General features: G+C 43.1%; 1 protein-coding gene across 1 annotated transcript in view; it reads left to right on the plus strand.

Moving 5' to 3' along the window:
* Positions 1-27,302, plus strand: part of LOC147668100 (disintegrin and metalloproteinase domain-containing protein 12-like) — a 1,153,841-nt gene that overhangs the window by 763,450 nt on the left and 363,089 nt on the right. The gene's annotated exons all lie outside the window — the stretch shown is intronic.

Consider the following 27,302-nt stretch of genomic DNA (forward strand, 5'->3'; position numbering starts at 1 on the left):
CACCGAATTTGCAATATTCATCACTCTGCATAACCAATCGCTTAATATAGTTTGCTTTACTCCCTTCTAAAATTCCATTGCATTCATTGGCAAAAGAAAAAGGAAGGTGATCGGAATCTTACTTTTTTCTTTAACAACTAACCACATTTTCAATATCCTCTCCAGCTTTACTCTGAACATCAGATGGAGAACTGTTATATGGGAAAGGAGTGTATTGGAAAAAACATGTTTACACATATTTTAAATGAAAACTTATAACTAGCTACTATTTGTTAGAAATCATGTGCCGCTTGAGCAGCTTTGGATGCTTCTTACTAAAATGTACATGCCTTTGGTTTTCCAAGTTGCGATCAAACACGAGGGGCTGCAAGACATCTTTTCAAATTATTTAGGTGTGTGGGTTTTGGTGCCACTTTGCCTGCAGGACTGTCTCTGGCCACCCTGTTACTTGCATTTACATGCCCACCACTTTGTGATGGGCTGCTATCTTCCCTCACACTTCCTTTCACGTACAGTAAATTCTTAGCTCCTGTTTCATGCCAGGGCCAAGGCCTGATTCTAAGTGCTCTGCCATTTGTCATGTTTGTCGAGCCATATCCTTCACCTCTTGCCAGGGCCTTCTTTACTTTCCTCAGGTCACAATTGCTACCTCTGAAGTTGCCATTACTGCATGGGAGATTGTTGCATCCATTAAAGGCAGATGCCATCTAGAGACATTTTAAGGCATGGGCGAAGTGGGCTCTGGCCCAGGGCCCCAGACTTTCAGCCCCCCCCTGATAAAACTAGTTCTGTTCTGCAGATTCATCAACAGATTATTTTAAATACCACTTACCTTTGCTTTTTTTCAATATTGGTAATCTGTGTCTATTACAGACATTTTGTAGAGGAATGTTGTGTTTCATGCAACACCTATAAAATAGTTTGTTTTGGATCAAATCAGGACCTCAAACATATGAGAAATGGGAGTGTGTCACAGAGATTATTTGCAATAATAATAGAGCACAGCTGCTGTGTTACAATATTGAAAACACACATCACCATCCCTGAATATTACATGGAAACACATTTAGAATTTGGACTAATGTGTCTGTGACACTTTCTGTGACCCTTGACAGTCACTAGTGTGTGGCAAGTAGATAATTCACCAGGCTATTTCTCTTTCACCGGATACTGAGTTATATCTTGTGTACTTCTCATGTATATTGTCAGTCGAGTCTATGGAATAGCAAGTTTGCGGTTTGTCTTTCAAAGTTCAAGTTATTGTCCATTAATGTCAATTCTAAATCAGACCCTTCATAGTTCTTTGTTCTTCAGCCAGAGGCAGTTCCTGAGACAATAGGACCGCTCCTTGGCATTGTTCTGATTTTTGCCTCAGTTAAATAATCTGCTTTTGACAGTATTGTTACAAATGGCGTATCTTATGTTAAGAGTTTTTCCCATTTTCTCATTAGAACTTTGAGCAACACAATATAGAGGCATTTCATTAAATGTTGGAGGTTTCAAATCAAAACATACCAGATTTTTGGGTGGGCGGGCAAAGTGGTAGGTGGTGGGCCGGACCTCTGGGGGGGGCCCCTCAATGTGCTTTGCAGGGGGGCCCCCTCAAGCTTTGTTAAGCCACTGCACCTGCTCTTCAATTACCTTTGTTTAACTAGAGGAGCCAAATTGCTAAAAGAGATAAATTGCTAATCTAGGTATATTTTTGGGACAGGATTAAGTCTCATAACTTTAATGTAATTAATAAATTGTCTTTAGGCTGTAAATACATGCAGTTCAAATATATCCCTGACTGTGAATCTTGTGTGAATTAGCAATCTCTTCATATTCTTGCTCATTGTATATTAAACTTTGAGTAGGCACACTTGTGTTAAATGTCTAATGGAAGGAAGGTTGGTACAAGAACTTTGTGTCGATCCAATGCCTGTGAAGATAAAATCCATCTCTTTTTTGTTGTGATCAATATTTCCATTATCGCCCTCTACATTTGATGTCAATTCTGTGTGAAAAAGGATCAGAATCTGCTGTTAAGCTCTTTAGCTTTGTAAAGACTTCACTGTCATAGGAATGCAGTTCAATGTAATGAATTATCTTATCAGGCAATGGAAATGGAGATCCACACTTTGAGGGGCATGCAAGTTAAAATCTGTTTTAAAAAAGAGTCTTGGATGAACTCAAAATGGCCATTAAAAAGCTTAAAACTGGTAAGGCCCCGGGCCCTGATGGGTATAATGCATCCTTTTATAAGTCATTTGAAGAGCATCTATGTGACCCCTTACTTCTCCTCTACCGCCAGTTCACAAACACTGGACAAATAACAGGCACACCCACGGAAGCGATAATTACCGTTATCCCAAAAGAGGGAAAAAACGAGTCACTGACAAAAACTACAGACCGATCTCATTAATAAACTTAGATTGCAAACTATATGCTATGATTTTATCCACTAGATTACAAAAACATATTGCTAAACTCATCTATACATCACAAACAGGATTCCTAAAATATAGGTTGTCCAGTGATAATATCAGAATATTTTGCCACGCAATAGAAAAAGCTAAATTAATCTATTCCCCCCAGTCGCAATAACGCTTGACGCAGAAAAAGCGTTTGATAAAGTTGACTGGTCATTCCTAGAGGCATCACTTAGGAAATACAATCTAGGAGAGAATTTGATCCAGATGATCATGGCACTATACTATGAACCGAGGGCTAGGGTGAGAGACGGAGGAGTACTTTTGGAGTTCTTTCCGGTAAAACAAAGCACCAGGAAAAGCTGCCCATTATCCCCTTCACTATTCCTTCTGGCCATTGAACCATTCCTCCAACATTTGCGGGCCAATCAGGGGATTCATGGCATAGACTTTGGGAAGAATTCATTCAAAGTAGCAGCATATGCAGACGACATACTGGTGGTGTCCAAAGATGCAACCACAGCTATTCCGGCCCTTATGAAGTTGATTCATGAATATGCAGAAGTCTCAGGTTATACACTCAATAGGGATAAGACCGAGGTAAAACTACTCAACTTATGTGGTTCCAAGGACATCTTGGGCAAGTCAGGGCTTTCATGGCAGCCTGGAACAATAAAATACCTGGCCTAGAATTCTCCACATGTCCTCATCTCCACTCTAGAAGAAAATGAAACTAATACTTATAAAAAGAAATCGCAGATCTCCTAGAAGCATGGTCACCCAAAGTCTGATAAAATAATGATCTTGCCTCTCATAAACTATCTCGTTAGTATGCTGCCCATGATGCTCTTGGACAATTTAAAAAAAAAGGTAGATAATGTTATCAGCAACTTCACATGGCATGGGAAACAAGTAAGGATATCTGCAAGTAAGTTGAGGCTTGCAAAAAATAATGGAGGAGTAGGGTTACCAAAGTTCAGAAATTATCAATTAGCATAACTTTGCAAACAAGAAGCATCATGGTTTATGGATAACCCTAATTACAAACCACAATGGGTGGATGTAGAATTAAATTTCACTAAATGAATTCCCCTTCAAGCAATTATGACAATGCAGACCACTAAACTGAAGCACTCTAATTATATCATAATAAACACTAAAAAAGCCTTAACACGGCTGGATACCCTTTCTACAAGAAACATGGGTGCTTCAAATTCAGAGGTGATCTGGAACAACCCCGCAATAAAAATAAATAAAGAGACCATATTTTGGGAATAGTGGTCCCTAAAGGGTATTAGCTTCATCAAGGACCTATATAATAGGACTTCTCCTATTCCTTTCTCCACACTTAAATATGGGAAAGGTTTAACAGAGTTAGATTTCTACGACTTTCTGAAGCTAAAAGTACAGATCTCCAAACTTAATTCCATTTTGAACCCCCCCCCCCTCACTTCCCTCAAAACTTTCCCAATTATTGACTGCTGGTCAACAGTCTCAAGGATCTACAAATCATTTCTACCCTTGCCGGGTAAGCAACATTTGAGCAATGTAAAAAAATGGGAGGAAGAACCGAACAGCAAACCAATTACATTGGACTGGCCGTGAATACATACAATACCTTTCAAACACAAAATCTCCCCTTATCTTTCACAAACAAAGTTCATGATCATAAACAGGACTTACTCGACCCCTGCAAGACTATTTAAACTAAAACTAACCCAGTCTCCACTATGCTGAAATTGCTACTCCCATACAGGTGACTTATCTCACATGCTCCTGCTATGTCCTATGTTACAAAATGTTTGGAATCAAATTTTCAAATTCATTTCCCAGAAACTCAACATTTCACTGGTTAGAGAGCTATCATGTATGTTACCCGGCTTCTTGGAACCAGATCTGAAGGGAGAGGATGACCGCTATCTGCTTGACTTAATGCTAACATTGGTGTGTAAAATAGTATTGTGTAATTGGAAGAGTTTTGGGAAAATCACATAAAAAAATGGCAAGAATGGTTAACTTTTTTAAGAAGAGCGGACAATATAGCCTTAAACACCTCCCCTTGGAAACCCAGGCATAGGAAGCTATGGAAAGCGCTTGACTCTACCCCTAAAGTCTTTAAACCCCCACTGAGCTACCAATCCCAGAGCACCTATATCACGGTCCCCTCTGCTTATGAAACCAACCCATTGGGATTAAACGAGGTACACTAATAGTCAGCGTGAACCACCTTTAGTCTTACCCTTTGACCCCGAGCTCTAACCTCTCTCTTCTTACTCTCACTCCCTTCTTACTACTACTATTTTCTGTCCATTTTTTTACCATTGTCTTTCTATCTCTCTTGATTCACTCCATGCTAGATAAAGAACTATCAATAACAGCAATGACAATAATGACGAACGGATTCAATTAGACTGTTCCTCACTGATCATTACAGTGACATGCGTAATTCAAGTATACTGGAGGACTTAGACACTATGGCTTGATTACAATCCAAAATCTGTACCCTTTCTAGTTTGGTTATCCATTGCATTTATTCGACTACAATATACCGCCTGAAACACCTTTTCAATGTCTTCTAGCTATGGTATGTACGCTGTACCTGTACACATTTGTCCTGTCTTTTCATTTATTTTGGGTTTGAAAAGAAAATCAATAAAGTTCTTTGAAATCAAAAAAAGAGTCTCTGGAAACATCATAAAACGGCCAAATATTGAATTTTATGCAGAAAGTGGAATTAAAGCCATTTTAGGTTAACTAATTTATGGTAAAAGACAGAAAAAATGTGTCAAGTATTACAGATAAACGTGATTCTAATGAAGTAGAAATAATTTGCATATTTTTTAAAAAGTTACGTTTTTATAGTTTTCTTAAGTTGATTGAACATCTCTCTCAGCAGAAGCAAGGAGAGAAGCACATAGAGTTCTGTGTCAACTGTCTTCTTCAGAAGAGCCTGTCGGAGAATGAAACAATTGTTAGATTGTGCTCTGCCTCGTCTTAGTTCTTCCTTGTTTTTTCGCAACGCACTACTTTTTTAATAAGCATTCTGTTTTTTTTTTCTGGATGTGCAATGTGCTTTCCTACTTTTAACAGTGGCATACGGCCTCTTATTTATATCTGCCATCTCTAACAACACTTTAGTTACTTACACACACAACTATAATACTCTACACCACTCTACTTTACGCTAATCCACTCTACGCCACTTTACACTACTCCACTCTTTGTCAACTAACACACTTCACTCCCCGTCACTTTACACCACTTCCCTCCATGCTACACTAATTCATTCTATGATACTCTATGCCACTACGTGCCACTCTACTCTACGCCTCTACACTCCACTACACTCGACTGTAGGCCACTCTATGTGCCTATATGCCAGTCTACTCTGTTCCACTCTAGGCCACTCCACTCCACTGTACATCTCTGTAAACCTCTCTACTCCACCACTCAACTCTATTCTTATCCACTTGCAAATCTACACCATTCTATTTTATACCATTCCCTCTACTCTATGCCACTTCTCTCCATGTCACACCATTGTACGCCATTCCACTCTATGCCACTCCAATCTATGCCACTCTACTCTGCCACTCTCCTCTACTCAAAGCCACTCTACTCTGTCACTCAACTCCATGCAGTTTCATTCTACACCAGTCTACTCCACACAATATCACTCTGTGCCAGTCCACTCTATGCCACTCCACTCTACACTACTCCACTCTACTTTATGCCACTAGACACAACTTTACATCCCCTCTAATGTATACCATTCTACTCTGTCACTCAATACCATTCTACTCTGCACCATTCTACTCCATACCACTCTACTCTACACCACTCCACTACAGGCCACTCTATTTCCCTCTACACTGCTCCACTCCACTCTATGCCACTGTACTGTACGCTATTCCATTCCACTCAACGTGACTCTACACCGCTCCACTTTACACCACACCACTCTGTCACTCTACACCACTCCATTCCACACAATGCCAATCTACACCACTCTAATCCACTCAGCTCTGCGACATTGTACCCTGCACCACCCCATTCCAATCTATGCCACTCTACACCACTGTACGACACACTACTCGATGTCTCTCTGCACCATTCTCCTCTATTCCACTCTATGCTACTCTATTCCGCTCTACGCCACTCTACACCATTCTGGACTACCATGCCACACTACTCCAAGTGACTCTGTGCCACTCAACTCTATGCACTGTACACTATGTCACTCTACACCACTCAACTCTACGTTACACATGCTACTCTATGCCACTCTCCTCCACGCTACTCTATGCCAGTCTACTCTACACCCATTCTGCTCTACACCACTCTGTCACTCTACTCTTTGCCATTCTACTCAATGCAGAGTGGCATAGAGTAGAGTGGCGTGGAGTGGCATGCAGTATGCCACTCCACGCCACTCTACGCCACTCAGTGCCACTCCTGTCTCTGCCACTCTTGTCTATGCCACTCCACTCAACTCTACACCAGTTCTACTGCACTCTCCTCTAAGCCACTGTACTCTACACCACACCAGTACTTTTTAGCCATGCTGAACAGCAGCCATGTTGCTGTACAACCTGGCTAAAATACATTGGCAAAGCCAATGTACCTCACATAACAGAGAACTATTGGCTTTGCCAATGCTTCTTTTCAGTGTTCTATATTTTTTCTGGAGTGGGAGGGATGTGAATAGCCTCATTGCCCTCACCTGTGGAGCAGTAATTCCTGTTAATTGTGTCCCTCTACTTAGACACCCTTACTTGGGGCTAGATGCCTATAACTGTGGTGAGGGTAACTGACAGCCATTATTTCCCTCAATCAGGGCAAGAACAATTAACCAGTCCCATTGCTCATGAATAGAAGTCTTGTATTCAGAATCTTATCATGTTTTGAGTCCTGTTAACTTTGAAGGAGCCATTATTTTCAATTCGGTGGACATTGTGGCAAGGGCTTCCAAGTTAGTCTCTAAGTCTATTGCTGACAAGAAATAAAAATCGTTTGAAAAGGTGAATAAAGTTAGTAGTGGGGCAGTAACTCCGCAAAGCCATTCTCTTCCTGCGACCATAGTAATCCTAAATAAGCATTGTCATAGCCAATAGATCTTGCCTTTGGGATCTTATGAGTGTTTAGTGATAGCTATTGGCTTTGCCAATGTCTTTAAGCTATGCTGTAGAGCATTGTGGCTGTAGTGCAACATGTTGAAAAATAAAAAGCGTACATGCATTTTGTTACCTTATATATAACAGAGAAGACATTTTGTACAACTGAACGGCCCTATTAAAAAAAGAATTAACATAAAAAATGTCTTCTAGTTTTTTTGTCCGTGCAATGCTGGCAACTTCTTCCTACCTGTTCTAATGCTTGTTTGTTACAGCTTTTTTTTGTTATGGTTTGGGGGGAATAAACAATGGGTGAGTGGAGGTTAGGAAATAGTATCTGAATTACAACATGAGCAGTGGATGGATACTATGGGAGAATCAAAAGATGCCAGATTCCAAGGGCAGACTGGCATCTGTTGATTCACCCCTAGTGCTGAGTGATGTTGAGGTGGTGCTGAGGTGGGTGTGTGCGGGTGCAGAGGTGATGCTCAGGTGCTGCTGAATGATACTCAGGAGGTGCTGAGTGATGTTGAAGTTGTGGTGTGCTGGTGCAGAGGCAATGTTCAGGTGATACTGAGTGATACTGAGAAGGTTCTGAGTGATGCTGAGGTTGTGCTGAGTGATGCCGTGGTGCTGAGTCATGCTGAGGTGTTGGTGCTGCATGGTGCTCAGGTGTAGTTGTGCTGGTGTTCAGGTGGTGCTGAGTTGATGTTGTGCTGGAGTGATGCTGCACTTATGCTGAGGGGATGCTGCACTGATGCTGAAGTGGTCCTGCATTGTTGCTGAGTTACTGCTGAGGTGGGGCTGCACTGGTGGTGGTGCAATGTTGCAGAGGTGATGCTGTGCTTGTGCTGTGGTGGTGCTGAAGTGTTGCTGTACTGCTGCTGAGGTGGTACTGAGTGATGCTGTGGTTGTGCGGAGTGATACTGAGGTGGTGCTGTGCTGCTGCTGAGGTGGTACTGAGTGATGCTGAGGCTGTGCTGAGGCATTCTGAGGTGGTGGTGCTGCACTGGTGCCCAGAAGGTGCCCAAGTGAGTGAAGTAGTGTGGCTCACCGGTTAGAGGCGGCAGACCCGAGAGCAGAGGACGGCCCGGGACCAGGGTTCGATTCCCGGCGCGGCAGGTTTCTAGACCAGGGTCAGCGGACTCGATAATTCTCTCGCCTCGGTGCCCACTCTGATCAGCGATCACACTCGGCAACTCTGGGCATTAGCTTGCCTCATCTTCACTAACGGCCCCACCAGACCGCCGGGGATGCCTGGTCTCACCCTGGAGATACCCATTAAGGGACCATCTCTCAGGGAAGCCAGGAAGGGTTTCGCAGCGGTCGAAGCGCCTTGGGACCCTACGGGTAAGTAGTGCGCTATATAAATGCCTATACATACATACATACATACATGCATACATACAGATGGTGCTGAGTGATGCTGAGTTGGTGCTGTGCTGAGGTGATGCATGCTGATGTGGTGCTGTGCTGATGCTTAAGTGCTGCTTCATTGGTGCTGAATTGCTGCTGAGGTAGGACTGTGATGGTGCTGAGATGGGTTTAAGCTGGTGCTGAGGTAGGGCTGGGCTGGTGCATTGATGCAGATATGGTGCTGTGCTGAGATGGTGCAGGGGTGATACTACTGAGGTGGTGCTGCGCTGGTGCTGAGGTGGAGCTGAGTTGGTGCTGCACTGGTCTTGCACTGAAGAGTAGGTGGTGCTGTGCTGATGCAGAGATCGTGGTGTGCTGATGCTGAGGTGGTGTTGTGGTGATGCTCAGGTGATGTTGTGCTGATGCATCAGGTGGTTTGGTGGTGCTGTGTGGGTGTTGTGCTGACACTGGTGGTGCTGTGCTGATGCTGCACTGGTGTTAAGGTAATGCTGAGTAATACTGAGGAGGTGCTCAGGTGGTGCTTAGTGATACTCAGGTGCTGATGAGTGATGCTGAGGTGGTGCTGAGGGATGCTTTGGTGCTCTGGTGGTGCTGTGCTGGTGTTTGGGTGGTGCTGAGCATGTGCTGTGCTACTTCTGAAGAGGTGCTGTATTGGTGCTGCGCTGGTGTTGAGGTTGCACTACGCTGATGCTTTGGTGGGACTGTGCTGCTGCTGGGTTGGTGCTGTGCTGGTGATGCACTGATGCAGAGATGGTGCTGTGCTTATGCTGAGGTAGTGCTGTGGTGGGGTTGCGTGATGCTGAGGAGATTATGCACTGGTGCTAAGGTGGTGCTGAGTGATGCTCTGGTGGTGCTGAGTGATGCTGCATTGGTGCTTAGGGATTCTATGCTGTTGCTGATTCATGCTGAGGTGGTGGTGCTGAGCTGGTGATCAGGTGGTATTGGGCTGTTTCTCAGGCGGTGCTGAGTGACAGTGAGTTGGTGCTGTGCTGAAGTGATGCTGTGCTGATGCTGAGGTGGTTCTGCACTGATGCTGATGTAGTGCTGCGTTGGTGCTGAGTTGCTGCTTAGGTGAGACTGTGCTAGTGCTGAGGTGAGGCTGTGGTGGTAGTGCACTGATGCAGAGGTGGTGCTGTGCTGATGCTGAAATGGTTCTGTGGTGATGTTGAGGTATTGCTGCGTAAATGCAGAGCTGAGTTGGTGCTGCACTGATGGTGGTGTACTGATGGTGCTGTGCTGATGCTGAGGTGATGCTGTGGAGATGCTGAGGTCGTGCTGAGTTATGCTGTGGTGGTGCTGAGTCATGCTGTGGTTTTGGCTGACTCATGCTGAAGTGGTGGTGCTTCACTGGTGCTCAGGTGGTGCTGAGTGATGCTGTGCTGAGGTGATGCTGCGCTGATGCTGAGGTGGTGCTGTGCTGATGCTGAAGTGGTGCTGCATTAATGATGAGTTGCAGCTGAGGTGATGCTGCACTAGTGCTGAGAGTGGCTGTGCTGGTGGTGGTGCACTCATGAAATGGTGGTACTGTGCTAATGCTGAGATGGTGCTGTGCTGACACTGAAGTGGTGCTGCGCTGGTGCTGAGATGGTGCTGCGCTGATGCCAGGGTGGTGCTGCGCTGATGCTGGAGTTCAGGTGGTGCTGCACTGGTGCTGAGGTGGTGCTGAGTGGTACTTAGGTGGTGCTGAGGCATGGTGTGCTTTTGCAGAGGTGGTGCTCAGGTGATTCTGAGTGAGGCTGAGGTGGTGCTGAGTGATGCTTTAGTGGTACTCGGGTGATGCTGTGCTGATGGTCAGGTGGTGCTGAGTATTGCTGATTTTGTGCTGCATTTGTGCTGAAGTGGTGCTACATTGGTGCTGAGTTGCTGCTGAGGTGGTGTTGGGCTGGTGCTAAGTCAGTGCTGTGCTGATGCTGAGGCGGAACTGTGTGGGTGCTGAATTAATGCTGCACTGTTGGCGGTGCACTGATGCAGAGGTGATGCTGTGCTGAAACTGAGGTGTTGCTGTGGTGGTAATGCACTGTCTACAGGATATATTGTTAAGTAACCTCACATTACATGCCATGTTTGGCGAGCACGAGGAGGCATCCCTTGATGCTGGTTTTATTTTACCACTGAACGAAACCTAAAAGAAAGCATCAAAAACTTAAAAGCTGCTTTCACTTCATTAAATGTAAAAATAACAGCATGATTACCTCTTTAATCATATCCAAATAATCATGCTGTCAAAAGCACAATGTAAATAGGTTGATCTTACTGTCGACCGTCTTCCTAAACTACACTTCCATTAACTAAGTATATTATTTAATGTTTGGACATTTGAACTAAAGAAACCACAAATGTAATAGGATGAAAAACAACACAGCCTTCAGCTGAAAAAGCGATTGTGAAACCAAGGGCAGTGGAAAACAAGATAAGGACCTGATTTTCTGCCCTCAGCTGAGCGTGTTCAGAAAGTCAAACAAGCCAAGGCAAAAGAAAAAGTAGTATGCTAAAACTGACATTTATATCCGATAGTTAAGTGATCCATGTAAGAGGGCCAGTCTCCAGGGCGTGACCAAAACAGCGAAAGAAGGGACAAATGTAAACTATTCACCAACTAAAACAAAGGAATTTGGAAAGGCACATGAAGGAACAAATGAAAACGGATGGGCAGGCTGGGAGCTAATAAGGTAGATACAGCACGTCTCGAGCAACAGCACATGTCCCCCCCCTCCCCCCCCCAACGCCTTGAGACCCTTGCGGGTATGTAGTGCATTTTACAAATGATTGATTGATTGATGGCAAGACCTAAAAAAGTAGTTCATAAATTCATAAAAGATGTAACTCAATCAATCAATCATTTAAGGGTTAAGGGTTGGTAAAGCACAACTACTCACCCGTGAGGGTCTTAAGGTGCTAAGGGGATGTGGGGAGCAGATCTGTGTAAGTGCTGGGGTCATGTCTTGGGGTCCTTCCTATACCAGCCAAAGATCAGCATAGAGAGTACTTACAGAAAGGACCTACGGCTGAGCTTTACAAGCACTTGTTAAATAACATAACAGTTACAGAGTTGCAGCCATACGCTTGCCTAAAAATGATTCACATGGGTCAGCATGATGATCTCAAGGGACGAGGACAGCCATCTCGTTGATGCTCTGATACCTGACTTAATATTGCAAGACATAAAGAGTCAATATACTTCTCCTCACTGTGTCTGAAAGGGACTCAATTACAGACTCCGTTATAGCAAGTTATAACAGGATGAGAACTTGCAGTTTTGTCTGTATGGGAAATAAAGTTCAATGTTAGTCCTACGATACCCATATTGGAGGTTGTGAGAGTGTAGAGGGTGTATTACCAGAATTGGAAATCAGGGAATGGAGAAACAGATTTTGCTGGCATTAAGTAATGGAAGTCAAGATGGCCTCATTAAAATCTCACAGTGAATTAGTGAGAAGCAAGCACGGGTGGGAAAGGGTTCAAGAACCATCACCTACTGGTGATTCTTTTAGCCTTACAACTAATTAGGATACATTATTTGTAAAATGAGACCTAATTCGGTATATAAATAAAATAATTCTGTGACCTCTTTTTTGGTCTCTGTTTTTTTGAGAGTTCTGCTTATTTTGCTTGTTCCAAGCTGTGCCTATTTTGATTTTAGCCACTCAAAGGACCACAGAATACTGCTGATTGTAACATGTAATTCCACTGGCCTGTTTGTGGAAATATTTCAGTAGTTACAGATTTGAGCAGGAACATACTTTTGCCGTTGGGTTCAGTTGATCTGTTGAGCCTCTCTGTATCCGAAATGGCCTCACCCCTTATTGAATATATTAATCTGAGTCTGTGAAGGAATAGTTTATCTACACAGGTCAGTACAGAGAAGGGATATACCCAAGAGACATCCCCAAATGAATACACTTATGATGCTAGCAGATGGTCATGCACATATTCCAATGTGACATTTAGTGCCAAGCAAGAGTGGAATGATTTGTTTAGGATAGGTGGCCATGTGTCCTATAATAAAATGTTGTCACAAAATAATGACACAACTAAAAAGGTTAATTTGAACTATTGAGAGAGCATGTTCTATAGAACTTTGACATTGGGTTTCCAGAGCAGAGTGCAGCCTGGCGTAAAGCACTTCAGTGCCTCATCAGGGGCAATAAACCCTATGTAAATTCAAATACAATTAAAGTGATTATTATTTGGTGAGCAGATTTGTTGCATGGCTCGTTGTCTACCTGTGTCACATCTCACATATCAGACAAGTCTACTGGCTTTACTTTAGGCTGAAGGTTATACTGCCCTCTGTTACCATTCAGGCAAGCATTTATTATAGCATTTTGTTTCCACCTAGTTTATCCTTTACTGCTCACTTTTTAAATTGTATTAGAAAAATAGATCAAATGCTTGGCACTGTTGTGAATATTAAGGAGCTGATGGTTGTCCATGATTAAGCCCTTCCCTGTGAATTCTGCAGCGGAGCGGGGGGCTAGGGGTGAGCGCGGGAATTCGGTGCTCATGACGGCTCCACGCAGTCATGGGCGGCCTGTGCTCATGACGGCATTGTTCCGTCATGACCACGCCCGTTCATTAATTTGCCCGCACAGGCGGGGAATTAGTGCGGTGTGGGAGGAGGGGCAGCGGCATGACGGCTCGACGCTGTCATGAGCCAGGGGTGGCGTGTGCTCGCAAGGGGTTAATATATTTCACTAGTGAGAACTTAGTAGAATATGAAAACTGGAAATAGCACTGTGTAATAAATGAATCTAGTTTTTTGGTAGACCCCCAATTTTTGCATGTCTGGATTTGCTTTCTTTAGTACTCTGCACTGTTCCTCTGCTAAACAGTAGTGCTTATGCTCTCTAAAACATGTTTTGTACTTTGGAGCTCCCTCCTTGGAAATGCTTATTTCCTGCTTTGTTTTTAAAATCTCACTTAATGGTGAAATCAAATTTTTGATTCAAAGAGCAGACCTTTGTTAAAAAAAAAAATGCATTAGGCTACCTTAGGCACAATTTGCTGAAAACCAGTTCTGTCACCCTTCACATCTCCAGAGCTGGAATACACATCTTTTCCTGGGAGAGTTAGCAACTGACTCATAAGATAAAGGCTAATGAGTGTTAGCTATTGACCACTTAACACAGATTAGTTATCTGGAGTGTATAGGAACCGTTGGCAGCTTTAGCGCTACCACTTTTGACTTGGAGATGCCAGAGAGGGTTTCTCCTATTCAATATAAGGGCCCTCCTAGACATCCCGTCCCCAGTAACATTTGGGGGGTGGGGGGGTGTACTAGTTCTGCACTCTGTCACACCTCTAGAACAGAAATACATATCTTAGGCTGGGAGAATATGCATATCTGGCCCAGAGGACAATTGCTTGTCTCTGGACCCAGGAAAGGGCAATACATGATAACTGCTGACTGCATAGCAGTGATTAGCTATTTAAGAGAGAGGAGCATGTCAGCTTTAGCACTGCCTCTTTTGACATGGAGATGCAAGGGAGGGATTTTCCCATTCATCCTCAGGACTTTCTTAGACAGTCGAGCCCCATCCACAGAAGGAAGGAAAAACAGTTTTGATCCTGTCAGGTAATGGAGTTGCTAAGAAACTGAAGGCCGGCATGTCTGGTGGCAGCTGGGCCCGGCCATCTGGAAATAAGGGCTCTTGGGCATTTTTACACTAAAGTAAAGGGGAATTGCTACAGAAGGAGGTTAAGAGAATGAGAGAAAATTGTTAGGATGGAGAGATAGAATTCCTCCAGTAACTGGCTAGTACACAAAACAAATCTGGCACCTCCACCACCTTCTCAGAATAATTCAGGACTTTGAAGAATCCATCTAAAGAAGAATGCCCTTCTGGAAGAAAAATCCTGACTTCTGACTGCTGCTGAAAGAAGAGAACTCTCACAAGGACTCCTGAATCCTGCTGGCACTCAGGCATTGGACCTGCTGTCCAAGGGTTAAGTGGTAGCCTCCAGTTTCTCTACTTCAGGCAAATAAAATCAGAATGACCCCTGGCCCCAAGAGGACCCAGCTGATTAAAGAGGACTAAACCCTGCAGGACACCAGGTTCTAAAAACAGCTGGTACCCAGAAGCTTGCCATCAGGAGCAACAGATTGCAGGACTAACCAGAACCAGCTTTGCAGGATGTTGAAACTAAAGGCCTTATTACTACTTTGGTGGTCTTCGGCTGGGACCACTACTGCTGCGGTTCCAAGAAGACCGCCAAGGCTGTGGAGAGCCCGCCCACCGGATTATGACTTTACTTCATGGCGGGAGGTCGGTACTGCAGCAGTCTCACAGCCATGGTATGTTAGGCTCATAGGAGAGCCTAACATGCATACCGCCACCGTGAGAGACCCTAAAACACGTTCCGGCATGGTGTGGTATGTACCATGTTGTGCATGCCACACCGTACAGGAACAAGGGAGTAATTCCAGGGGGCACAACATGTGGCCCCCACATGCACCCCTAGGCCCAGAATCTGCATGTTTGCCAACCTTTTCATGGCGAGATCCCCACCCTGAAAAGGGCGGTGGATATGCAGATCAGAATAGGCCCGCAGTGTCAGCATTGGCACTGCCAGGATATTCAGCATGTTGACAGACTACTGCCACAGCAGGATCAATGATCACAGCAGAGGCAGCGGTCTTGTGGCAGTCCCACCACCACACTCGTACTTCGGCAGACGGGTGGACCGCCGTACTCGTAACAAGGCCCTAAGTCTGAAGGTAAAACCTTTGACCAAGACTACCAGCTGTATTTATTAGACCTTGCTCCTTCCTGGTTAGCCAGAAATTGTGCTTAGGGCCCCGAAATCTGTTGTTTTTCAATATTACTTGATTTTTATAGGTGCTTTTTGTCTTAAAACTTTAAAACTCCATGTTGTTGGATCCCCTAACCTGCTTTGATGATTTTGGTATTTTTTGCACATTCATTTTTTCTCTATTTTTCTAAATTGTGTTGGGATTTTATTGTTAGTACTGCTTGCATTTGTTTCTCTCTAGACTACCTGCTAATTGTGCCATAGCTACCAGGGCCATATTATAGAAAGTGCCCCTGGGGCACAACGAGCATGTGCTCCCACTTTGCAAGCCCCGATGCACTTTGGTATTAGAGAAGGGGCCACAGATGCTTGTGCAGTGCTTTCTGTAATACAGATAGTCCTGGCGCACATTCAGCACCAGTATTTTCACCAGAGGGTGTACCCTCATTTGCATGGGGGCGTGGCCCCATGCTCATGAGGGAATCCCGTAGCGTCTGCACCATTTTACCGATGCGGGTGCAGAGGCAAAGTAAGTGTCAGGGGGTGCACTGACAGTGCGCTCCCTGATAGCAGCCTTCTTGAAGGGGGTAAGAGGCTACTATGGACCCCAGACATCCCCTTGCAGGCAGGTGCAGTGACTCATTGCACCCGCCTGCACAGGGATCTCTAATCCCCCTTAAAAGTGCAGGCGGGTTGCTGCCTGCACAGCGAAACAGGGAGCAGCTGCTTCAATGCCTCTCCGTATTTCACTTGAATGTGCTGCCCAGGGGGCAGCATGAGTTTGCGGCTGCACTGAGGGCAGCTCATTCAATGTAATATGGAGAACTCTCCTTGTTTGCACAAGGTACACCTTTTGAAAGGTGCGCCTGGTGCTAACAAGAAAAATGCACCATATTTTATAATACAGTCCTAGGGGTTTAGCAAAGATTGTCTGAACCGTATTTTAACCAACAAAAGTGGGAATAATGAGTTAGTGGGGGTGCCCCCTCTTCCAAATGATTAACCCCATTTCTGATACTGGGTAATAACAGTATCCTGCAGCATTGGAAATTCCGGTAGTGACTGAAAAAAGAAATACTTTCATCTTGTTTCCCTTTTTAAGTAGTTGCTCCAGCCCTACCATACTAGTTAACTTTTCCATCATTTTGATTCAATTAAATCCCTGGAGAGAAAGAGGGTTCATGTCCCATTACCTATAATTTGGCCAAGAGTCCTATTTACTTTTCATAGCTTTGTATTTCTTATTTCTGGCTTTTGCCGTGAAGTATTGTAAAAAGTAGTGGAGCCCACAATAACCCACAACCCACAATGTGATTCTTTACAGATTTCATAATTTATCCAAATTACCAGGGCTTCAACTTCTGAATAAGGGCAGTTTACTTATGAAAATGTCTGGGTCCTTTTTATTAACCTTTTCTACCAGGCCTTCAAAAGATCCCTTCTGCTGAGACAACACATTCCAGATCCTGGGGTCTAGTTTTGAAACCTGATAACACAGAATTTCCCATGTTTCAAGCAAATAATGGAAACCAGATGTTTTAGAATAATTACACAGTTGTAAAATATAGATTAGGTTAGAAGAGAATTGCTGTTTTTCTTTAGTGGTGAATTGTGCAAATGATTATCTATGAGTGTGTTATTTTTGGATCTCTTGAACTAAAGAAACTCGTCTTAATGAGTGCAGATAAATTCAATGCAGTGCTTGAGAGAATGTTGCTATGCAGCCGCACTTTGACTCACAGATATTGTTTTGGACTGCTGGTTATTGCATGACATTTTCAACTGCTTGGCAACAAGCGCAGCTTCCTAGTTGAAAAAAAATGCAAATCCAAGATAAAGTAACAGAATGTTGCATAAAAGCTATCTAAGCACGTTAGTAAAGAAGTATTGCTTGAAATAGTTCTACCGGTTTCCTGTCACTTCGCCTTTATTTTAAGTGCATTGAAGTTTGGGACAGACTACTACCTTTACTTCTAGATTACATGAATTTGCTTACAGTTGTCCTATTCTGTGTTGGCACAGACAAGCTGAAAATCGATGAAATGCTGCCCCGAGAATATAAAAAACAAAAAGAGTTCACTCTGAGTTACAAAATGAAGTGCTAACCTTCCAAAAAGTGACTAAACCCCAGTGAACCGTTTGGTTACTAGCCTGGGAAATCAATGGATTTTCTTAAAATAACCCTGACCCACCAAAAGGTCCCTTGGTGCCATGCTTCATCATCGGGTTCTTCCCACCCGCTGTGGGACGGGGCGTGCTATGACCGACGGATACGTGGGAGCACTTTGAAGTCAAGTGAAGTTATGTGTATTGGTGTGAGAGTGGAAGGGTCAGGAATGAGTGAATTAAAAAAATACCTGGCTTTGTGGAAAAACTAAGCTTTAATGCTCCCTATAGGTGGTATTGTTAAAAGAGGAGGGAAACAGCTTTAATGAGCGGCTCCCTTGCTGGTCAACATGTTTCGAAGCCTACCCCTAAGCTTCTTCTTCAGGACCAAATACAATTATCCCTGTTACCACTCTGACTGGTACCTAGTGCTGTTAGGTGTTTTGAATTCATAGACTTCTGTGCAAAACCTTCGTTCAATCCCTACTTGGTATTATTCTTAACAGAATGAATAAGCAATTTCTTAATTGACAATATTTTAGGTTTCCTAATTAGACCCCATGAGCTTCAACACAGGAGGGGAGGAGCGCTTGTAGTCAAACATTTGGCAAAAATCTCGCTCACCCTAGAGGCAATGCATTGTGTTTCGTTTTAAGTGAGTAAAGAATATGATCTTGCACGTCTCTTCACGGCTGAAACATGTAGACATCTTCACTTGGATCATTATTTTTTCACATCCTTGAAGAGACGTGTGAGATCATATTCTCTCATCCACGTTCAAACATCTTGTTTTTAACCCTACCCCAGGGACCAGATAATAAAGAATTTGGTATCATGGAGGTAGTTTTTACTTTTCACTCTCACGGTATCCACTACTCACTTAAAATTAAACACAATGAAAAACCAGCTCCACTGAAATCAGGCGTCGAAGCACACCTAGGAGGCACTCGGCTTCCTGGGTGGGAACCAGATGATGAAGCATGCCACCAACTAGGTTGGTGGGTGAGGGTTCTTCTACAAACCTAATGGGTTCCCTGCAAGGGAGACTGTCTGGCTGATGGCCCTGATAACTGGGTTATTTAAAGTTTAGCTTTGAGCTCGTTTTGTTGAATTTCAGATTAGGGAAACGAATGAGCTCATATGTTCCCTCCTCTCTCTTCCCATATTCCCATATTCTGGTTCATCTCTGGGCTTCAACATGCACTTTCCTGTTACCTGTGTGGTATTCTAAATTTAAGAATTGAGAACACTATGTTTGATTATTTCTGAATAGAATGAGTGCCAATAAAACATATCTGTACTGGAATGTCAACTATAAGTATTGCCTTTTTAATTGGGGCAAAGTTAGGTTAAAAAAGACTTTTGAAAAGAATTGGAACATTTGTGTCCAATAGTAGGTGGGTAAAAAAGGGTCACACTAGTTTTTCAACATTAGAAAAAATGCAATCCATATTATTTATTTATATGGGTCCAATTCTCAATACCACTGCAGAGAAAGTCAAATATTTAATTCTGTATATTCTCTCATGATTTTGGAGTCAATTTACAACTGTTATTAATTTTGCGAAATATACCAGGAATTGATTTTTAAGAGTACTCACACTTGGCAGAAAGTATTCATGCAAATCTTCCACTAGGTAGAACATATGCACGAGTCAATAATGTAGAAATGCACATTTGCACTAACAACTTATTTTTCCCGCAAGGAAAACATTTTTCACAGTTGAGAACTTCCTTCCTCTACACCCCCATGAAATATTGAGCATGTTGCATTCCCTTTCAAACCATAGAAAGGCGTAAGTCTTGCCTTTGACAGGAGTACATTTGTATAAGTTGGTGTTCAAACTGACTCCAGAGCGTAGAGAACTTGCCACCAACTTCTCGAACTGTATGTCGGCGGTAGCTACCTGGATGAACAACAACTGTCTCCGTCTGAATGGAGACAAGACAGAGGTTCTGGTAGTGGGAAGAGATGTCTCTGCATGGTCTCATGCATGGTGGCCCAGTGAACTGGGCGAGCTGCCTACTCCCGTTGAGACGGTGAGAAATCTAGGCGTCATGCTGGATTCTGACCTCTCTGGTAAAACCCAAGTAAATAAAGTTACAGGCAAATGCTTTGGCATATTAAAAGTTCTTCGCAAGGTGCTTGACCTTCTTCCCACCGAGGCCAGGAAAACCATAGTCCATGCTTTAATAACACCTCATCTGGACTATGGCAATGCCCTCCTGTTAGGCCTCAGCCAGAAGGGTCTGCACCAACTACAATGTGTTCAGAACACAGCAGCCCGTTTGGTGCTTGGCCTCCCAAGAAAAACGTCGATCAAAGCCGCTTTATCCAAACTCCACTGGCTCCCTATTAAAGAAAGAATTAAATTTAAAACTCACTGTTATGCCCACCGTATCGCCCAGAATAGAGGCCCGACTACCTGAAAAGTCTTATCACCATTCACCGCCCGACGAGAGATCTAAGATCGTCAGGTATGATGTTATTCAAAATTCCCTGTATCACAAGAGCCAAAATGGGAGGTAAATCCTTCCGATACCTGGCCACAAAACACTGGAACGCACTTCCGCTTCACTTGCGGATGGAGCCTTCCGAAATGAGATCCAGGGCAAAATTAAAAACTTACCTGTTTCCTAGAAAGTAAGTCTTCTGCTGAGCTCCACGATACTTCTCCTCTGGATCTATTATGTATTAGCAGTTAGCGCGGGGACACACAGTTTTGTGTAGCCAGGCGCTTAATAAATATTTTATTATTTATTATTTTTTATAAGTGTATATGGTGAGAATCTACTGGCAAAGGATTGTGAATACCCACAGTCATAAACTGGTTGTTACCTAGGTCTGTGTCTGTAATGAGACAGCCCAGGGATTAAATCCTGTTTGGAGCAGTGGAGAAGAGTTAGCGGCTAACACAGTCGCCAGCAGCCCCTGCAGCGCAGGGCCCTGTGTTACACCCTTTTAAAAAGCACACACTTCCCAGATGAGCTGGTAACTCTTTTCCAATACCACTCAAAAAGAATAAATCTGTGTCCTCAGGAAGTGTCAAGTGATTCCATTAATGAAAGACAATACCGCTTCCGAGCTCCCTTTACATTTGCAGATTGACTCGCTGTGCACATTTACATTTCTTTCAGGCAAGCCGGCCTGTTTAGCTGTCTGAACGCTTTCAGTTTCACAGCACAGGAGACTCCGTGCCTTACACTGCGGCTGAAGCATTTCAGCTCTTGGAATTAACCGTCCTGGGATGGTTATCTTTTCTCACAAAGTAGTGGAACAGTTTTCCTTAAATTAAACAAACATTTGAAATAGGTCTCGCATTTGCGAGAGTGACAGTTATTGACATTGTAAATAACAATGGGCCAGATGTACAACTCTTGCATTTTGTGACTCGCAAATTGCGTCGCTTTGCGACTCGCAATTTGCGAGTTCCAAAATGCAATATACAACAGTATCATAGACACTGTTAGCGATTCCCAATGGAGATGCACATTGCCTGCCTCATTAATATTCATGGGGAAGGTAAAATTTGCAACCCCATTGGGAATGGATAGCACTCCCAGGGATGGTGGCCTGCTGGGGTCAGCAGACCACCATGTCTGGGACTGCTTTTTTACATGAAGCTGTTTTTTGTTTTTTTTTAAATGCAGCCCGCCATTTAAAAACGAAAAATGAAACTTTTCAGTTTCATTTTTTAAGGGCAGGCAGTGGTCCCTGGGACCACTGCCGGCTGTAAAAAACTATTTTCACACCCATTCACAAAGAGGAAGGTTGTCCCCTGAGAACCCCTTCCTGTTTGTGAATTGTTTACCACCTACTTGTAGTAGGTGGTAAACTACAGGTGTATTGCGACCGCAAATGCGGTCGCAAAACAATGGCACATACCATTTGGACTTGCTCTTAGGAAGGGACACCCTTGGCACGCCCCCTCCTAATAGCCAGTCGCAAACGCTATTTTGCGAGTCTGTGAAACGCAAAATAGAGTTAGTACATACCACCACTGTTTTTTGCGGTTGCAAAAGGGTTGAGTACCCTTTTGCAGCTGCAAAAAACGGTTGTACATCTGACCCAATGTCTTTTACCTATGTGTTTTGATTCGGAGTGCAGTGGCCTTTGGGACCTTGTAAGTGTTTAGTTATGCAGAATATTGCCCTAGGTGCTGTGCCGCTAGGGATAGAATAGCTATACAATTACTATACAGTGGATTATGAAGTCTGATTAATGTATATGATCTAGATTTTTAAACAGCATTTACTCAGTGTCTGCACACCAGTCTCAAGCTACACCTTGGACAGTAAAGACTGAAGAGTAGCAGCTGCTGCAGAGGTTTATGGTGACATGGATAAAGAATGAAAGCATTGGCCGTGCAGTTTTATTCCAGTCTGTTTCAGTTCTAACTCACACACTGCAAAATGTAAGAAATGTGTCGCCGAGGTTGTTTGATTGTGAATAAAAAAAAGAATCCTACTTTGTCCTCAACGACGACGATTCCTCTCCGTTCCTGGCCTTGTCCCATCGCCTCTGGTTTCTTTGGCAGTCCCTTGTTGAAGGAAATTCTTGCGTCCTGTGAATGGTAACCCTGCTTGGCTGCGCGCAGGCAGGGCCGAAGTGGCCGTAGCGGGCACCGGGCAATCCCCCGGTGCGCCACACAGGTGGGGGACAGTTTTGGGCCCCGGGGGCCGATTTTGTTACAGGGCCTGCAAAATCGGCCCTGTAACAAAATCGTCGAGGGGACCTGGGCAGTGACAGGGTTCACACCACCTGAGGTGCCGGAAGAGTGGGGAATGGCCTAGGCTACCTCTGTACTTAGACCCAGTGCTATTGAGTTTCCTGCCAGGTAGTTCAGCAGTAGTTACAAGACACGCAAAAAGTGTGGGCACATCGTGCCCTTCCGATCCCGCCCACTTCGACCACTGCTTTACAGCATTTTCAAAGAGTGGCTTTTCAAAGTATTTAGTGGAGGATGCCAAATACATTGTTCTAGCAGGCTCCAACAACACTGGCTTGATTGTTTACTGGTTCATGGATCCACATCACAACTCCTATTTATTTTGCATGTTTTATTTCTTTCTTTCTTTTCTTTCTTTATTTCGGCATAAATTTGCCATAAAAGATTTGCACAACAATATATTTCATTTATAAAACGTTTCAATTCTCAGTTGTAATCCATTCGTTATAAGTAAAACAATTGTGCCTGATAAAATAGTTACAGTTAAAAGAAGCATAAGAACATAACAACATGCCTGTCTGGCTCACTGTACTAAAACAAGAGTCTTAGAAGTACACAGGGCTTCAGCTTTATCTTTATAACTTTAAACCTTTTTTCCTACGGACAAAATAGATAGAATGGAGGAATCTACTGGCACTGAATACTATGGTTGGAGTTGTATCAGATTTGATTAGTGCCGTCTTACATGACCTAATACCCAAAAGATTACACAAGGGTTTAATCCACTTTCTTCTGGCCAGCACATAGGCTTGGCAAAAGAAAAGGATATGCAGGTCGTCCTCCTTGTGATTGCCCTCACACATAGTACAGGTTTCACTAGCCATTGCGGTATCACCGTTACTTTTCCTGGACCAATGCGCCAGAGTAGAGTTAGTCATAAGGTTCCCGTACCTAAATTTCATAAATAGGGTTTTTGCGAGTGGGGGCTCAACTTCATCAAGGAAAACCTCAAATAGCGGCTTATCCTTGAAGGTTAAGAAATTGCTGACTAAAGTCCCATCACTGTTCCCATTGATTAATTGGTTATTAATGAAACCCCAAAAAGCCTTTTTCACCATGTTTTTTTAACTTGACTGTAACCTTTCGGGGCATTCCCAACATTGATTGCTTTATTTCGTTACCGTCTGCACAAGGAGCAGAACTTCGAACCTTCCTTGTCAAAAATGTTATTTGAGCGCACACTCATAAATTCCATTGAAATTCACGAGTAGTTCATCACTTAGGGGCATGCTGATGTATTAAAACAATGGTTCTATAAATCTGTTACGGCCGTTGTTTTTGGTGACTATGCATATAACATTACAACATATGATTCTTTTGGGCCTGGTGTTATACGAGACTTATTGATTTTATTAAAATGATGTGAAATAAAAGGTTTACATATAAGGCTTTCAGACGCTCCTCTTCAAGTACTGATTCGCTGTATTCACATTTTCCTTCTCCCCACATCAGCATGCATCATGGGGAAGTGGGTCTGTTTACTTCAGCCACTGGTTAACTTCACTAAGAGTGACTGTACTCAGCTGCTTTACAATAAACACATCCACATACAAAGTAATTCCCTTTAGTGTCAGTGATTACTATGGCAATGTGTGCTTTGAATCCAAAAATATGTTTGCTTTTAGAAAGTGTTTTTTCTTCTTTAGATTGATGATGTCTCGGCAGCTTCCTAAATAATACAATTATGCAAAAACCATGAAAAACTAAAACAACCATTGATAAAGGCAACTTTGGGGGAAATCTAACGTAAAAGGCATTACGCGCACAGCATACAAACATCTGACGCTTAGGAGCGGCAGCGCGCTGCTTTTGGAGCGGGGACACAATAGTGCATTATCTACCACTGGACAAGGACATATAGTTATTCAAGCGGCCACGTACGGCTACTGGCACCCGTAGATACTCTTCAAGAATTCATGTGAATTAATCGCATGATTGTATACACAGTGCAACAACACCTCGTTTTTCATTTGTCCTGGAGAGGCTGGAATAACAAAGCCGAAACGTATCAACAGACAGTTGTATTGGATGAGCCCTCTCTCTTTTTTGTATTGAATATAAATGGACTAAGGACATTTGAAGCACGAATTGATACAGCTAGAGAAAATTGGTAATCTCAAAGTTGCGCCACATATAGGCTACCTCCATTTGTGGACTGTGTGGGAATTAGAAAGCACAGCCACTTCTGTTTAATTGATAGGAATAACTAGAAAAGTGGAAAGAAGATATATATATATATATATATATATATATATATATATATATATATATATATATATATATATATATATATATATATATATATATATATCCAGCTCAAGTCCCTGCAAGTTTCCACGGCGATATTTCTTCTACTCGTCACTTGTTGTGTTACAGTACAATGGTTTGTAATTTACTGACCAAGTGTTTTAAAAGGCAGGAGTTGTGCCACTTTAACATGGCTGACAGATTGCCAGGAAGATGAGATCCTTATGCCGATACACGGCGAGATATCATGAAATGCGAGAGTAATTTTTATGCAATTCATGTTTTTGATTTATTTAAATCACTGTTGTCAGTAATATGTTCGAAATTATTGAGAGCATTTACTGGGGCTGAATGAAGCAGGAAAGCCTTTTTACTTTGTGCATTGATTCATAACGTGACGTATATTGTGAACAACTTCCAATATGGTGTACAGATTTCAGTCCCTTGTTTGTTTCGCCCTTCATCACGAGTGTACGCTGTTAAAAACATGGCGCCCACCATCAATGTTTGTAACATTAAGGAAGGCGGAGCGCCGAAACGCGTCTGTTGCGAACTTGAAATAAACTAATCGAAAACGACCCCCGGAGTGCGTGGTTTCTTTGGCGAAAACTGGTGGAAACCGTGAGCTGTATATATATATATATATATATATATATATATATATATATATATATATTAAATGCTCAAAACACCAGCCGGTTGCACTCGTGAGCGGGTGCACGCAAAAACGGGGGTGTGCCCGTAATATAAATCACAGCTACAGTAAATCCACGAACCTTAAATTCGTAAAGAAAGCAGCACACGCAGGGGGTAGTTCCACAAGAATTTAATGGAGGAACTTTACAGCATACGACGCGTTTCGCCAGAGGGCTTCGTCAAGATATGCAAAGAGCAGGGCGTTTCAGCTTGTTTAAATCAAAAAATCTCTTACTTCCGCTATTACAATAAAAAGCAAAGAAGGACTATATACATGGTTACAAATGAAGCCGCCATTATGGAATGGTGTATCAAAATGCAAATAAGTTAAAGATTATAGGTTAAATCCACACAATCTATATACATATATACATGAAATGCAGAGCCCGCGCTAATATTAAGGGTTGCCAAAATGATCAAGCCCATGATGGGCGTAATAAGTCCTTCTACGTGATAACGCCCTGGATGGGCATACCAAAATGAACAGGTAAACAGTGTAAAATATTGAAGTTGCACCAAAGATAAGGTGCTTTGTGATGCAGCAAACCAATGTACACACGTAAATACATATATACATGAATCACGATTCAATAGACTCTGCCTAATAAGGCTGCATAACGCGGAATCCTGTAATCACAAGGAAACAGACCCCAAAATACAGTGCTGTAATAGCAAGCCTAGATCTGGCCCTGGATGGGCCTGGGTACAGTACCTGTTCAAGGGAAGTCACAAAATAATATGGGATGTAAGAATAATTCTAAGCAATAATAACAATCATAAAATCCAGAAACCAGAAGTGCAAAAACATGTATGGATAAAAATAACAACAGATCGAGAAGGTTCGTGGATTTACTGTAGCTGTGATATATATATATATATATATATATATATATATATATATATATATATATAATTAAATGTATTTTATGTATTTTATGTTTGGTCAAGTATATGTATATGTAAATTTGATGTCTTTTGCTATGTATAGAAATGTTATGTGTGACATTAAGCAAAATGTATAACTCATGTGGAGGGTGTTGAGTGTAACCCTGAGCGAAACACTGCAAATAAATATGCTAGAATTATGTGAAAGCGCTTATGATTAAGGTAATCCTCACTATATATTTTTTGTTGCTAGATATATATATATATATTTAGTCCAAGTGATGTGGGAATATTAGGGCTGACCCCTATATGGTTCGTCAGTGCAGTGGCAGCCGCACCGATTGGGGGCGGGTGCACAGGGTGGAGGGTGAGGGTATGTAAAAAAAAAAAGAAATTGAAAGAAAAACGTACCTGCTTGCTGCTTCTCGCCTCCGTGTCCCTCGTCGTCTCTCCCGGCCAGAACAGGAAGGAGGAAGCATGGCAGGGTTTGCTCCCCTAAGCCAATCACAACTCTGCAATGCAGCTTTGTGATTGGTCTAAGCGCCATGGTTCGGAGCCCAGACAGGCAAGGGGAGCTGGGCATGTTCTCCACCCAGGCTGTAATGCAGCCCGGGTGGAGAGTATGCAATGTGCGCGTGAATATTTGGCCGGCCGTTCATGTGCAGTGGGAGTGGGCAAACCCCTCCTCCCCTTGCTCCTGTGTGAGCAGCCCAGCCCCGCCCCACCCTCAAAGCTGCATCAGTAGGAGAACATAAAATGATAATGATAATAACACGGTGTTATTATCATTTCTTTGTTTCCTTTATTTCACTGCTGCGTCGCAGTGGGGTGACGCTCCTCCACCTTAGCAGAGGAGCCGCCACTGGCATAAAAATAGACCCTGCAGTGCAGGGGGGACTTCAAGGTCCAGGCGGCCCTCTCTGGCACTGTACATGGACGGGTCTGAGAGCTCCTGACTGGGACTGGAGCGTGGGGGTCCCCCT

The sequence above is a fragment of the Lissotriton vulgaris genome, unplaced genomic scaffold, assembly GCF_964263255.1.
Source record: "Lissotriton vulgaris unplaced genomic scaffold, aLisVul1.2 SCAFFOLD_378, whole genome shotgun sequence".
Classification (NCBI taxonomy): Eukaryota; Metazoa; Chordata; class Amphibia; order Caudata; family Salamandridae; genus Lissotriton; species Lissotriton vulgaris.